Genomic DNA, 15,167 nt, shown 5'->3' with positions numbered 1-15,167 from the left:
ACACACAGAGAGTCATGAACTGAAGATAAGTCTTAGGATGTTACCCAGAATGCAGTGTGAAGAAATAAAGAGGGAGAACCACAATGGAGTAGAGGAATGGAGAATGGACAGAAATTCCAGTATCTAAGTAAGAAAGACTTGAAATATATGAAGGGGGTCAGATTTAGAACAGTTTTCTGAGTCTCAAGATGGATAAATTAAATCTATCCACAAACAGACTTGTATCACAATGTTCACAGCATCTTCATTCATCATAGCCAGAAACTAGAAAAAGTCCAGGTGGTACATCTCTATATGGAAATACTACTCAACAACGAAAAGGTGTGAACTGACAAATGCGACATGGATGAATCTCAAATACCTTCAGGCTGTGTGAAAGGAACCAGATACACGATACATAAGCTCACATACTAGATAGATAGATAGATAGATAGATAGATAGATAGATAGATAGATAGATAGATAGATAGATAGATAAGGCTCTGCTTATATAAAGTTCTAGAACAGCTAAACCTACCCTATGGGTTTAGCAGTAGATGCTCCTGGAGGAGAGAGGAGTACAGGGCAGAGACCTGAGCACTGAAGGACAAAAGGAAGCCCATCATCCAAAATCTCAGGAAGAACATTTCAGGCATGAGGGAACGTCCTGGAATAGTGGTAAAGTTCTATAGCTTATAGGGGTTTGGAGTTATAGTTCTCAAGATTATTTTTGATTTTTTCCTCTGCTGGACTGATTGTGGTCTTTCTCACCAGAGTGCACACTCCATGACAGCAGAAACAACTGGCAATTTTTTAAAAAATATTTTTTCAGCAGTAGGTGGACACAATACCTTTATTTTATTTATTTGTATGTGGTGCTGAGGATCAAACCCAGTGCCTCACACGTGTAAGTGCTGGGAACAGAAGTGATAATACTCAATAAATCTTCATTAAGTAAATAAAACTCAATTTGAGGTATTATATTAATATGTTAATGATAAATGTCTAATTCAATCATTGGATTATAAGATTTTTTATTATTTTTTAAAATTTATTTATGATAGCAGAATACATTACAATTCTTATTACACATATAGAGCACAATTTTTCATATCTCTGGTTGTATACAAAGTATATCACACCAATTTGTGTCTTTGTACATGTTCTTTGGATAATAATCATCATCACATTCCACCATCATTTCTAACCTCATGCCCCCTCCCTTCCCCTCCAACCCCTCTGCCCATGCTCCCTCTCTCTATCCCACTATGAATCAGCCTCCTTATATCAAAGAAAACATTCAGCATTTGGGTTTTGGGGATTGGCTAACTTCACTTAACATTATCTTATCTAACTCTATCCATTTACCTGCAAATGCCACGGTTTTATTCTCTTTTATTGCTGAGTAATATTCTATTGTATATATATGCTACATTTTTTTATCCATTCATATATTGAAGGGCATCTAGGTTGGCTCCACAGTTCAGTTATTGTGAATTTTGCTGCTATAAACATTGATGTGGTTGTGTCCCTGTAGTATGCTGATTTTAAGTCCTTTGGGTATAGACCGCCAAGGAGAGGGATAGCTGTGTCAAATGGTGGTTCCATTCCCAATTTTCCAAGAAATTTCCATACTGCTTTCCATATTGGCTGCACCAATTTGCAGCCCCACCAGCAGTGTATGTAAGATTGTTTATTCAAGAGAAAAAAGAGTTAATTTCCATTACTGAGCCTTATTGCTCTGAATAGGCATTATGATTCCATACTGGGCCAGGAGTGAGAAAACTGGAACCTTGCTGGGGGTTCCACGCCTTTCAGTGCCTCCCCAGCTCCTGAAGCAATCTACAGTCCTTATTTTAAATATTTTTTGTTTTATAATTAATTATTTTACATAATTTTATATTATTTATATTTTATATATAAGCAAACATCAAACTATTTAACAACAGTTACATAAGAGTTGTAGGATTATGAACAATTTTTTTTCAAATTCTATATGTATCTAGAATTTTATAGTGGTATATATTCATACTTAGAAAAACAAAGTTTTTTGTTAAGTGTTCTTTGAACATAGGCAATGTAAATATACCCACTTAATATGTAACTATATTTCTGGGATAAATCACATTTTAATTAAGTGACTATGTCAACATTATTCAGAAAGATGATAACAACATGGGTCCCAGAGTCAAAGAGCCTGGGTTCAAATCCAACCTCTGCCATTTGCTAACTATATGAACTTGTGCAATTTACTGAATTTTTTCTATATCTCAGTTTCCTCATTTGTGAAGTAGGAAAGATAGCATCTATTATGTAGGATTATTGTGAGGCTTAAGATTATCACTATAATTTACTAAGCATATTGGCTAGTTCATTAGAGTTCAATAAATGTTAGCTACTAATATTACTGCAGTTCTAGAAACCACAGAACTCCTATTAAAGGAAAAGAAAGAATCTTTGACTAAAACTTAGGAGTCAAGTACAGTTTCCATCCAATTAAAAATTTCTTTCCATAGTTATTTGGAAGGGCAAGACCATGACCTATCTCTGCTGAATACTTTCAATAAGAGTTCACCATCTGAAGAGGCAGTTTTCGTTAAAAAGTCACTGCAATCCTCAGCACCACGTATAAGTAAATAAAATAAAGGTATGAAAAAGGAAAGTTAAAAAAAAAAGTCATTGCATCTGTAAAAGCCACCTACACAGAAATTACTCTTTGATACTCAGCTGGTCTCTGAAATGACAAGAGTTTGCTCCCTCCTAAGAGCCTATCAAATAGTGAAGACAGTTCTTAAGGCTGCCTTTAAGTTCTTCCTAACTTATAAACTTGAAGGCAAGAGCCTCTGGGTTTGTCAACATACCTCCTCCAATGTGGCACCCGAGTCTGTACTCAACACTTGAGAAATGGTCTAAATAAGGCAGATAACAATGATACTACTACTTCCCATTATCTGGGCCCTATATTTTATTAATAAGATATGAAATAACACATTTTTTAGTAACAGCAACATATTGTTAGGTCACCTATAAAGTTTATGGGAAATTAAAATTGAGTAATACAGAATCAATCCACATTTTATGTATTTCTAGTTTCTACTTTGCACTTAAATTCAATACTTTGTTTCTTCTTTACAAATGTTGTTTCAGCCAAACATTTCATCTGCTGACACCAGTTTGCAGCTTCACTATGCCTTCCCTCTCAAAAGATGATCTTATACACAAATGTGAAACTTTGTTTTCAAAGAAAATACCATCTTCTAACATGTTTTAATGCTGTTCATTTCTATATAGAGAGGTTTTGTTAGTTTTTGTTTTGTCTTTTCTATCCAAAGGACTCATTCAGTAAACATGTATACAGCACCTTAATAAGGCAAACTTGGTACTAGAGAGGATAAAGAGGGTTAAAAGGCACAGTCTGTCTTCAAAATATTTAGGATTTCACAAAAGAGAAATACATGTACTGAACAAGTTGCAGTTGGTGAGATAACACTAACAACTGAAGCATATAAAGCACAGGCAAGAACAACAAAGAAGGGCAGTTGTTTTTAAGGGACACTTACTAGAGAGATGATACCTGAGATTAGTGTTAAAAAGTGGGCAAGAGGGGCTGGGATTGTAGCTCAGTGGGGGAGCACTTGCCTCACACTTGTGAGGCACTAGGTTCAATCCTCAGCACCATATAAAAACAAAATAAAAATATTGTGTCCATCTACAACTAAAAATATATTTTTTTAAATGGGTAAGAGTCCTCTAGGTGCACAAATAAGAGATGTCCCTCCAGGCAGGGAACAAAATGTGCAAGAAAAATCAAAGCCAGAAGCATCATGGTTATAGGTAAAAGTGTAGAAAATTTAAGTTGTAGACTAAGCATAAAATACTCATTAAATTTTAAATACTACAATAAATGTAAAAATATCCTATTGATAATTTCTATGTTGATTTTTTTCTCCCAAGCATTGGGAATTGAATCTCAGGAGTTCCTTACCAGTGAGCGTCACTCCCAGCCCTTATTTTTTATTTTAAGACAGGGTCTCACTTAGTTGCCAAGGCCAGCCTTGAAGTTGTGATCCTCAGTCTCAGTCTCCCCAAGACACTGGGATTTCAGGCATGCACCACCATGGCCAGTATACGGGATCTTACATAACCCTACAGGATGAAGCTTTTTAGGTAATGGAAAGCCAATAAAAATAAAAGACTTACGAAGACAGTGGCTGGATCAAGCTAATATGTCAACACATGGTGGCAGTGTGGGTGCTAGATAGAGAGGCAAAAACCGGAGCATGGAGAACAATGAAAAGACAATCCTAGAGCCAAGAGAAGAAGACCATATGAATCAGGGCAGAAGAAATCAGAATGAATAAGAACAACAGCTCCTAAACAAAATGGTTACATCAGCATTCAGAATTATCTGGAAAAATAATAAGCCATCAACCAACTTTTAAAACTTCAAAAATAACTTAGAAATTTTGATGGATATGAAAGCAAAAGTTTACTGAACCCAGTATAAAAAAGTGAAAAAAAAATTTCATTCATAACAGCAAATATATAAGCAATAACCACACACACATATATACAATGCTGGAGGAACTCAACATGTACAGGCACTTTACATGTACATATACTCAGGCATATACTACAATGGTCTAAAGACATTGGCCCAATGGTCTAAGGACTCCCATTAGGCCCTGTCTCCAAAAGGGTCAACCATTTTCCAAAAGCACCACCCTAGAACTAAGCTTTTAACACATGGATCTTCGGAAAACATGAAACATCCAAGCCATATTGTTATATAGGTATACTCAAAATAACATATAAGCTAGGTGCAAACTTAATTTTTGAAACCTTTTTTTAAAAAATTGAGGGCTGGGGTTGTAGCTCAGTGGTAGAGCGCCTTCCTCATGTGAGGCCCTGGGTTCGATCCTTAGCACCACATAAATATAAATAAATAAAATAAAGATATTGTGTCCATCTACAATTAAAATTTTTTTTAAAAAAACTGAATTGACCATAAAGACAACCCAAGCAATGGAAGAAAAACTTGCAAATCATTTATCTGATAAAAGTATATATCTAGAATATTAAAAAAAGAACTCTTACAACTCAAAAATAAAAAGGCAAATAGCCAAATTTAAAATCAGATTAAAGATACAAATAAACATTTGAAAGGAGACAGAGAAATGGCCAATAAGTACATGGAACAAAGTCCCATGTCATTAGCTATTAGAAAAATACAAATCAAAACCACAATGAAATATCATTTCACACTACCAGGATGACTCTCAAAAAATAGGTAATAAGTACTGAAAATAATAAGAAAAAAATCAGAACTCTCAAACATTGTCAGTGAAAACGTCAAATGGTACAGCTAATCTGGAAAACAGACCACCAGTCCCTCACTTAAGAAAAACTTATCATATGACAGGATATAAAATCAACACACAAAACCCAATAGTTTTCCTACACACCAACAAGGAATTCACTAAGAAAGAAATCATGAAAACAATTCCATTAACAATAGCCTCAAAGAAGAAGGAGGAGGAGAAGACAGAAAAAAAAAAACATAGGATAAATCTAACCAAGGAGTTGAAAGACTACAATAAAAATTATAGAACACTGAAGAAAGAAATTGAAGAGGACAGAAGAAGTCAGAAACACCTCTCATGTTTGTGGGGAGTCAGAATTAACATTGCTAAAATGGCCATATTACCGAAAGCAATATACAGATTCAGTATAATCCCAATCGAAATATCAATGATGTTCTTCACAGAACTAGGAAAAAACAGTCCTAAAATTCATTTGAAAACATAAAAGACATGGAATAGTCAAAGCAATTCTAAGCAAAAAAGCAATGCGGAGGGGGGGCTGGGGTTGTGGCTCAGTGGTAGAGCACTTGCCTCGAACTTGTGAGGTCTTGGGTTCAATTCTCAGCACCACATATAAATAAATAAAAAAAAAAAAAAGCAATGCGGAGGCATCATAATATCCAACTTCAAATTATACTACAGAGCTACAATAACAAAAACTGCATGGTACTGGCATTAAAAACAGACACATCCACACAGATACAGTCATCTGGTCCTTGACAAAGGTGACAGAAATATGTGCTAGAGAAGAGACAGTCTTTGTAGATGTGCTGGGAAAATGGTTATCCATATGTAGAAGAACGAGACTGGATCCTTATGTCTCAGCCTGCACAAAGTCAACTCAAAAATGGATCAAAGACCTAGGAATTAGGCCAGAAACTAACCCCTGGAAGAAAATGTAGGATCAACACTCCAGGATAGAGGTACAGGCAACAATTTCCTCAATAAGACCCTAAAGCTTAGGAAATAATATCAAGAATTAATAAGTAGATGAGCTGTGGTTGTGGCTCAGAGGTAGAGCATTCACCTAGCATGCATGAGGCACTAGGTTCGATCCTCAGCACCATATAAAAATAAAATGAAGATATTGTGACCACCTAAAAGTAAATAAATAAATAAATACTTTTTAAAAAGGTACTAATAAGTAGATACTATCAAATTTATAAAACTTCTTCATAGCAAAGGAAACGAATTAAGAATATAAGGAGAGAATCTACAGAATGGGAAAAAAATTTTGCTAGCTACTCTTCTGACAGAGGATTAATATCCAGAATATATAGAGAACTCACAAAACTTACCACCAAAAAAAAAAAATTACCCACTCAATAAATGGAGAAATGAACTAAACAGACTTCTCAAAAGAAGAAATACAAATGGCCAACAAATATATGAAAAAATGTTCAACATCTTTATCAATTAGGAAAATGCAAATCAAAACTATATTGAGATACTACCAAAAGCCCTATACAGATTTAAGGAAATTCCAATCAAAATTCCAATGACATTCCTCATAGAAATAGAAAAAGCAGTCATGAAATTCATCTGGAAAATTAAGAGACCCAGAATACCTAAAGTAATCCTTAGCAAGAAGAGTAAAGCAGGTGGCATCACTATACCAGACCTTAAACTATACTACAGAGCAATATAACAAAAACAGCACGGTATTGGCACCAAAACAAACCAACAATACAGAATAGAGGACACAGAGACTAACCCACATAATTACAGTTATCTTATATTAGAGAAAGGCACCAAAAATGTACTTTGGAGAAAAGATAGCCTCTTCAACAAATGGTGCTGGGAAAACTGGAAATCCATATGCAACAAAATGAAATTAAACCCCTCTCTCTCACCATGCACAAAACTCAAAGTGGATAAAGGACCTAGGAATTAAACCAGAGATGCTGCGCCTATTAGAAGAAAAAGTAGGCCCAAATCTCAATCATGTCAGATTAGCCCCCAACTTCCTTAATAAGACTCCTATAGTGCAAGAATTAAAATCAAGAATCAATAAATAGGAATTCAAACTAAAAAGCTTCTTCTCAGCAAAAGAAACAATCAGTGAGGTGAACTGAGAGCCTACAATTTGGGAACAAATTTTTACCACACACACATCAGATATAACACTAATCTCTAGGATATATAAAGAACTCAAAAAACTTAACACCAAAAAAAAAAAAAAAACAATAAATGGGCCAAGGTACTGAACAGACACTTCTCAGAAGATATACAAATATATGAAAAAAATGTTCAACATCTCTAGCAATTATAGAAATGCAAATCAAAAACTACTCTTAAGATTTTATCTCACTCCAGTCAGAATGGCAGCTATTAAGAATACAAACAATAAGTGTTGGTGAGGATGTGGGGAAAAAGGCATACTCATATATTGCTGATGGGACTGCAAATTGGTGCAGCCAATATGGAAAGCAGTATGGAGAATCCTTGGAAAACTGGGAATGGAACCACCATTTGACCCAGCTATCCCTCTCCTCAAGGACTTAAAATCAGCATACTACAGGGACACAACCACATCAATGTTTATAGCAGCACAATTCACAAGAGCTAAACTCTGGATGCCCTTCAGTAGATGAATGGATAAAAAAAAAATGTGGTAAATATGCGCAATGGAATATTATTCAGCATTAAAAGAGAATAAAATCATGGCATTTGCATGTAAATGGATGGAGTTGGAGAAGATAATGCTAAGTGAAGTTAGCCAATCCCCAAAAACCAAATGCCAAATGTTTTCTCTGATTTAAGGATGCTGATTCACAATGTGGTTGGTGGGGGGCGGGGGGAGCAGAGCATGGGAGGACTAAATGAACTCTAGATAGGGCAAAGGGGAGGGAGGGGAAGGGAGGTTTCATCTTGCTCCAGTTAGAATGGCAGCCATCAGAAATACAAATAATAATAAATGCTTTAGAGTATGTGGAGAAAAGAAACACTTATACTGTTGGTGCGATCGATTGTAAACTGCTATAACCACTATGGAAATCAGTACAAAGGTTCCTCAAAAGACTAGGAACAGAACCACCACATGACTCATACCACTCTTCATTTTTTATCCTAAAGAATTAAAGATAGTAGTGGGGCACAGTGGTGTACGCCTATAATTCCAGTGGCTTGGGAGGCTGAAGTAGGAGGATCATGAGTTCAAAGGCAGCCTAAGGGACTGGGGTGTGGCTCAGTGGTAGAGTGCTCACCTAGCATGCACAAGGCACTGGGTTCGATCCTTAGCACCACACAAATGTAAAATAAAGATATCGTGTCCACCTAAAACTTAAAAATAAATATTTTTTTAAAAAAGCCAGCCCCAGCAAAAGTGAGGTGCTAAGCAACTCAGTGAGACCCTGCCCCTAAATAAAATACAAAATAGGGCTGGGGCCTGGTGGCTCAGTGGTTAAGTGTTCCCGAGCTCATCCCTGGTACCCGCCCCCACCAAAAAATTAAAGACTATATACTATAGAATTATATGCATACCCATGTTTGACAATAGTCAAATTTTTGAATCAGTCTACATGATCATAGGATATATATATTCAAGGGAGTTTGTTTTGTTTGTTTTGGTATTGAGATTGAACCCAGGGATGTTTTACCACTAAGCTATATCCCCAGTCCTCTTTATTTTGAGACAGGATCTTGCTAAGTTGCCAAGGGTCTTGCTAAGTTGCCACGTTTGTTCTCGAACTTGCAATCCTCTTGCCTCAGCCTCTTAACTGACCACCATACCCAACTACCCAATGGAGTTTTATTCAGCCATAAAGAGAAATGAACTGGTTACAGTGGCCCACACCTGTAATCCCTGGAGCCTGGGGGGCTGAGGCAAGAGAATTGAGAGTTCAAAGCCAGCTTCAGAAACTTAGCAAGGTGCTAAGCAACTCAGTGAGACCCTGTCTCTAAATAAAATACAAAAAAAGGGCTGGGGATATGGCTCAGTGGTTGAGTGCCCCTCCCAGACAAAAAAGAATGAAATTATGTCATTTGCAAGAAACAGGTAGAACTTGAGAGCATCATGTTAAGCAAAATAAGCCAAACTCAGAAAGTCTGGGGTCTTATGTTTTCTCTCATATGTGGAAGATAGAGTGGAAAGATAGGAAGTAGGGAATCTCATGAAAATAAGAAGGAAGACCTGTAGAGTGAGGAAAAGAAAAGGGGAAATACTGGGGATATTAACCAAATGATATTGTTATACTGTATGCACATATGAATATGTAACAACAAATCCCATTATTACGTATAATTATAATGCATCAATAAAAAATATGAGGGGAAAAGTTACCATATGACCCAGCAATTTCACTCCCAGATATATATATCCAAGGGAAATTAAAACATGCCACACTATAAAGTTCATAACAACATTATTTACAATAGCCCAAACGTGGAAACACAAATGTCCATTAGCTGATGAAAGGATACATAAAATGCAGCGCATCTACGTTATGGCTTGACTGTGTCATCCAAAAAGACACCTGTGAATGTGACCTTATTTGGAATCAGGGTCTTTCTAGATGTAATTAAATTAGGATGAGGTCATACTAGAGTAGAGTGGATTCTTAATCCAACATGACTGCTGTCCTATAGGAAGAGAAGAGACCCGGAGTCAAATGTGAAGACAGACATGCAGGAAAGAAGATTTGTGATGACAGAGGCAGAGACTGGAGTTACGCAACCACAAACCAAGGAAGGCCAAGGACTGCCAACAACCACAGGAGCTAGGAAGAGGCAAGGAAGGATGCTCCCCCAGAGCCTGGGAGTGGTGCAGTCCCACGGATACCTTCATAATAACTCTCTAGCTTCCCAAACCGTGAAAGAATACATTTACATTGTCAGTCACTCAGTTTGTGTTGCTTTGTTACTACAGCCCTAGGAGACAAATACACCATCAGATGGAATTTTATTCAGCAATAAGACAGACTGAATCTTGAAAATATTAAATGGAAGAAGCTAGTCACAAAAGACCACATCATCTTTTTTTTACACCCCTTGTCTTATTCCCTTTATACAAATATTCAGATCTATACAGACAGAACAATGAGAATTTGGCTAGAGCTAGGGCATCGGGGAAGCTGGGAATGGGAGTGACTACAAATGGGTATAGGCTTCTTTGGGGGTAATAAAAATGTTCTACATTTAGATTGTACTGATGGTGTCACAACTCTGTGAATATACTAAAATTCAAAGAATTATACAGTTTGAGAATGAATTATATAACATATGAATTGCCTCTGAATAAAACCACAAAAAAGGGGGGGAAGGGGGATAGCGGAGGATAGGAAAGGTAGCAGAATACAACAGTTACTAGTATGGCATTACGTAAAAATGTGAAAGTGTAACCGATGTGATTCTGCAATCTGTATTTGGGGTAAAAATGGGAGTTCATAACTCACTTGAAACTAATGTTTGAAATATGATATGTCAAGAGCTTTGTAAGGTTTTGAACAACCAATAAAAAAAATGTGATATTAAAAAAAACCACAAAAAATATTTTGACAAGTTGATTCTAAAATTAATCTGTAAAGAAAACCAATAGCTGAAAACCTGTTTTTTAAAATATTGGAGTATGCCAGTAACTCAGTTAAGGCAGGAGAATCACAAGCTCAAGGTCAGTCCCAGTACTTAATGAAACCTTCAGCAACTTAGCAAGACTCTTGTCTCAAAAAAAAAAAAAAATTATATTTTTTTTGAGAATTTTTAAAAAATATTTATTTATTTAAGTTTTCGGTGGACACAACATCTTTATTTTATTTTTATGTGGTGCTGAGGATTGAACCCAACGCCCCGTGCATGCCAGGCAAGCGTATTACCGCTTGAGCCACATCCCCAGCCCTCAAAAAAATTTTTTAAAAAAGGACTGGAGATGTATTTAGTGGTAAAGTGCCTCTGGGTTTAAACCCCAGAGAGAGCATGGAAGCTGACAAATTATGTGATTTCCAGTAAAATAATCACTTGGGAGTATTTACTAGATTGAAAATATAACATACGGTTCACTATAGGATGTGATGGTTTTGGGGTCCAGCAATACAGAAAATTAGTCCACAGAACAGAGTCAAAAAACAGATCTTGTTTGTGTGAGATATCAGTATACAATAAATATGGCATTTCAGATTAACAGCTTAAGAGTGGATGATATACAAAGTGACACTATTTAGAAAATAATAATTATACACATGCATATACACATGCATACACCAATTCTAGAGAAATTAAAGAAAACCTCAAAAATATCCTATAACTCTTTTTTCTCCAATAAATTGTATAAAGACAATTTATTGGAGAAAAAATAATAGTTATAGGAGAAAACCCTGCTCTGTCTTACAATAGAGTAGGATATTTTAACCTCAGCAAAACTGACATTTTAAGTTGAAAATTTTCTGCATTGGGAAGCACTGTCCTGTGCATTGTGGGATGTAGAGCAGCATCCCTGACTTCCACTCATCAGGTGATAATAACAGCAACCCTTCAGCTGAACAACCAAAAAATGTCTCCAGACATCACTAATGGGTCCATAAGGCAACAAACCCTCTCCCTTTCTGAGAACCACCGGGGTAAGAAATGATGTGTGTGTGGGGGGGGGCGGGGTGCTGGGATTGTGGTTCAGTGATAGAGCGCTCGCCTAGCACAGGCAGGACCCGGATTGGATCCTCAGCACCAGATAAAAAATAAATAAAGGCATTGTGTTGTGCATCTACATCTAAATAAAATACAAAAAAAAAAAAAGGGCTGGGGATATGGCTACATCTACACCTAAAATAAAATAATATAAAATAAAATAAAAAAATATACATCCTTAACTTAAAAAAGAAAGAAAGAAAGAAAAAGAAAGAAAGAAAGAAAGAAAGAAAGAAAGAAAGGAAGGAAGGCAAGCCACAAAGCACAAACACACACAGAAAAGACTGGTTCACGTAAACATTAAATGCAAAGCTTTGTTAGAACAGGATGCCTTAAAGTTAAGGGACAAGGAACAACTTTTAAAAGTATTAAGTTGGGAGTAAATATTTAAAACACATATAAATGACAAAAGATTAAAATCCAGTACATCAAGAAAAAGTCAATCCACCAGAAAAAAATTTCTCAAGAGAGGAATTATAAAGGGCTGACTGTGAAAAGATTCTGAAACTCAACAGGAATTAGGGGAATACAAACTACAATAGCAATAAAGATCATTTTGCATCCATCAGATGGCAAAAAAAAAAAGACATCAAATATTTTAAAAAGCCTGTGTGAAATTGGTATTACTATACACTATGGTAGGTAGTTTGGCATTATTAAACATCCACCCCTTCCTATCCAGCAATTCCATCTAAGTGAAACTATCCTTGAGAAATGCTCATCTGGGCACACAGAGACATGTGGACTGATATTCTTTGCACACCATGGGTCCAACAGTGAAAAACTGGAAACAACCTACGGAATTTCACACACTCTGCAATGTTAAAGTACTATGGAACTTAGCAAAAAGAATGAATAGGTTGAGGGGCTGGAGCTGGGGCTCAGCAGTAGCACACTTGCCTGGAATGTTTGTGAGGTACTAGGTTCAATTCTCAGAACTGCATATAAATAAATAAGTAAAATAAAGGTCTATCAACAACTAAAGAAAGTTTTTTTTTAATGAATAGATTGATCTCTATAGTGACAAGAAGTATTTTAAGACCCATTTTTTAAAAAAATTTTTTTAGTTATCAATGGTCCTTTTTTAAAAAAAAATTATTATTTATATGCGGTGCTGAGAATTAAACCCAGTGCCTCACACATACTAGGCAAAGCTCTCTACCACTGAGCCATAACCCCAGCCCTCAAGAACCATTCTTAGGCACAAAACATCAAGTTGCAGAATAGGGACAATATGCTATATTTGTGAAAAAAAATACACATTTGTAAAAGATTTAACACGAAATCTTACAAATATATATCTTACCTGTACACACACTAGTCAATAAACATAAAGAAAAAGAAATTTAAAAAAATACAACGCAAAGTGATAACAGTTCTTACTTTTGGGTAAAGGGCTAGTAAAGAAAAAAAGATAACAAAAAATAGGACTGGGGTTGTAGCTCAGTGGCAGAGTGCTTGCCTAGCACTTGTGAGGCACTGGGTTCGATCCTCAGCACCACATTAAAATAAATAAATAAAATAAAGGCACTGTGTCCATCGACAACTAAGAAAAAAGAAAAGAAAAAAAAAGAAACAGAAAAAATATATAGAGAGGACCTGTCTTGTTTAAATTTTTTTTTTCCGGGGCTGGGACTGTAGCAGAGTGCTTGCCTAGCAAGCGTGAGGCAATGGGTTGGATCTGCAGCACCACATAAAAATAAAGGCATTCTGTCCATCTATAGCTACAGAAAAAAAAAAAAAAAAAAAACAGCTACTGAGGAGGCTGAGACTTGAAGATCGCAAGTTCAAAGAGCATGAACAACTTGTCGAGACCCTGTCTCAAAATAAAAAATAAAAAAAGGTTGGGGATGTAGCTCAGTGGTGAAGTGCCCTGGGTTCAATCCCCAGTATGGACAGAAAGACAGAAAAACCTATAGACAACAATTTTCCATGATTTTTTTTGCACAAGATTGAATGCTTACAGTACAATGAATGTCTTAAAAGATACATTTTTTAGAACAATTTAAACGAGACCAAATTTAAGCATTCCTCCCCACTATTAAACCGCTTTTCTCCCCTCTTTCTAATCCAGATAATGAACACAACCTTTCGGAGCTGGGGACGTAGCTCAGCGGCAGGGCGCTTGCCTAGCATTTGTGAGGCCCTGGGTTCAATCCCCAGCACCACAAAAACGACCGACCATACAGCAAAAAAGAATAAAACAAAGACCTTCCGTTGCAACTCCTGGTGTAAAGTGGGTTTATTAAGGAGCCTTGTTTAAGGGCTTGGGTTTGTTTGTACTTAAACGTGCGGGTGTCAGTTTTATAATAAATAACTATGAAGGTTCTCGTTCGGCTCTGTCCCCCAGGTGATGGGTGCGGGGTTGGTCCCCACGACTCTAGGAGGGGCTGTAGCTGCGGAGGCGAGGATACAGCCGAGGAGTTGGCAGGGCGGCCCCACGGCCTCCTTTTCAGCTGATTGGATCAGGGAGCCCCGAGGGCTTGTAAGATCCTCCCCAAAAGGGAAGAAGGGATCGAAGGAGCCGATGGGGAGGGCGTCAGGGCCGAGACCTGAGTCTCCCGGAGAACCTGGATGCTGATCCGCCCCCGCCCAGGGGTTGGGGAGACCTGGAGGCCGCGCCCGAGGGCGGGGAGAGGGGCAGGACCAACTCGCTTGGGGACAGCGTGCTCCCCGCAAATCACTCACCCACGCACACAGTGATGTCCCCAACATCACCACACCACCCTTCCTGTCGACGCTAAAAAAAAACCTCCGCCTGATACACAGGAACAGTGAAGACTTCGCTAGTCCCTCAGCTTCACTCACCTGCGGCCTCAGACTGGGCCTGAACACCTGCGGCACCTCATCTCTCCCTGAAAAGCTGGAACCTTCGCGACCGCCTGCGCTCACCCACCCGGATCCACTAGGACCGCAACCATTTCCGGTCCAACTGCGGACCGGGAAGACGTAACCCCAGTCGGAGTCGGGGACTGGGCGACGCCATCTTGTACGGAAGCTGTTGTATCTTCAGCTTCTACACTGTTGAACAAAAATGACTGTGAAAAGTTGGAAAGGAGGAATGTCTTTTCAAGAAAGTGGTGTTTTTGTTTCTGGGAAGGTATTTTAGTTTTTTTCATTTTGGTTTTGGAGAGAGAAGTCGAGAACTCTCACAGGATGCAATGTAAAACATCTAATTTTCATTTCATTCTTTATTATCCTGGGTAGTGT

The 15,167-nt window shown here is 37.4% G+C and overlaps 1 protein-coding gene across 3 annotated transcripts in view; it reads right to left on the bottom strand.

The window, feature by feature from the left end:
- The window catches only part of Exd2 (exonuclease 3'-5' domain containing 2), a 47,092-nt gene extending 32,192 nt beyond the window's left edge, over window positions 1–14,900 (bottom strand). The window contains exons 1-2 of one of the 3 annotated variants that reach the window (XM_021724835.3): window positions 14,766–14,884; window positions 4,180–4,283 (exon numbers count right to left, since the gene is read on the bottom strand). The gene's annotated coding sequence lies outside the window, so the exon portion shown is untranslated. Of the gene's footprint in view, window positions 1–4,179; window positions 4,284–14,765 lie in introns of all 3 variants that reach the window. The other 2 variants (XM_005322828.5, XM_040274831.2) reach the window with 2 other exon arrangements.
- Window positions 14,901–15,167: the final 267 nt, after the last annotated feature.

This window comes from Ictidomys tridecemlineatus, chromosome 5, assembly GCF_052094955.1.
Source record: "Ictidomys tridecemlineatus isolate mIctTri1 chromosome 5, mIctTri1.hap1, whole genome shotgun sequence".
In the NCBI taxonomy this organism is placed as follows: domain Eukaryota; kingdom Metazoa; phylum Chordata; class Mammalia; order Rodentia; family Sciuridae; genus Ictidomys; species Ictidomys tridecemlineatus.
This window is presented reverse-complemented; position numbering and strand designations above follow the sequence as displayed.